The sequence below is a fragment of the Nannospalax galili genome, unplaced genomic scaffold, assembly GCF_000622305.1.
Source record: "Nannospalax galili isolate Female #2095 unplaced genomic scaffold, S.galili_v1.0 scaffold2025, whole genome shotgun sequence".
NCBI classification, from domain to species: Eukaryota; Metazoa; Chordata; class Mammalia; order Rodentia; family Spalacidae; genus Nannospalax; species Nannospalax galili.
In genome coordinates this window covers 44,491-45,714 of record NW_008352641.1, presented here as the reverse complement: position 1 = coordinate 45,714, position 1,224 = coordinate 44,491, and the positions used below count along the sequence as shown (strand labels likewise).

The following is a 1,224-nucleotide window of genomic DNA, read 5'->3' as shown; positions in this document are numbered from 1 at the left end:
TGTGAAGCACAAAGAGGTAAAGCAGTTGATACATTCCTCTTCTCCCCCTCCCCCTCTTCTCCCCCTCCTCCTCCTCCTCCTCTTCTTCTCCTTCTCCTCCTCCTCTTCCTTCTTCTTCTTGCCTCTTCTTTTTAAATTTCTACTTTTTAAATTCACTGGGTTCTGTATAGCCATTTTCATGCTAGTGTATAATACACTTGGAGCTTTTCTTTGTCTCCCACTGTCCTTGAGTTTCTCTTCTTTTGGTATGACCTTATCTTTTATGCTAAACATGTTTCTTAAATATTTGTGAAAAAAAAACATTTGTGTATCAGGTTAGTTTCTCTTTTGATTTATTTATTCTGATCCTTTTAGAAGAAAAATTCATTATGAAACTGTTTAAGAATATTTATTTCAAGGACCATTTTATATTGGATACATATAATATATAATTTCTTTCTTTCTTTCTTTCTTTCTTTCTTTCTTTCTTTCTTTCTTTCTTTCTTTCTTTCTTTCTTTCTTTCTTTCTTTCTTTCTTTCTTTCTTTCTTTCTTTCTTTCTTTCTTTCTTTCTTTCTTTCTTTCTTTCTTTCTTTCTTTCTTTCTTTCTTTCTTTCTTTCTTTCTTTCTTTCTTTCTTTCTTTCTTTCTTTCTTTCTTTCTTTCTTTCTTTCTTTCTTTCTTTCTTTCTTTCTTTCTTTCTTTCTTTCTTTCTTTCTTTCTTTCTTTCTTTCTTTCTTTCTTTCTTTCTTTCTTTCTTTCTTTCTTTCTTTCTTTCTTTCTTTCTTTCTTTCTTTCTTTCTTTCTTTCTTTCTTTCTTTCTTTCTTTCTTTCTTTCTTTCTTTCTTTCTTTCTTTCTTTCTTTCTTTCTTTCTTTCTTTCTTTCTTTCTTTCTTTCTTTCTTTCTTTCTTTCTTTCTTTCTTTCTTTCTTTCTTTCTTTCTTTCTTTCTTTCTTTCTTTCTTTCTTTCTTTCTTTCTTTCTTTCTTTCTTTCTTTCTTTCTTTCTTTCTTTCTTTCTTTCTTTCTTTCTTTCTTTCTTTCTTTCTTTCTTTCTTTCTTTCTTTCTTTCTTTCTTTCTTTCTTTCTTTCTTTCTTTCTTTCCTTCTTTCTTTCTTTCTTTCTTTCTTTCTTTCTTTCTTTCTTTCTTTCCTCTCTCTCTTGTTCTTTCTTTTTTAATGGGGCATTTTGCTACTCTAACATTCCTCCCTCTGAAGAGGTAACCCTAAAATCTTTTAGGGATTAGATA

At 29.2% G+C, this 1,224-nt stretch overlaps 1 protein-coding gene across 1 annotated transcript in view; it reads left to right on the top strand.

Moving 5' to 3' along the window:
* Positions 1-6: 6 nt before the first annotated feature.
* Positions 7-1,224, top strand: part of Cep63 (centrosomal protein 63) — a gene marked incomplete at its 3' end in the record, with an annotated part of 37,506 nt that continues 36,288 nt past the window's right edge. Inside the window, 1 exon segment of the mRNA XM_008849575.1 lies at positions 7-16.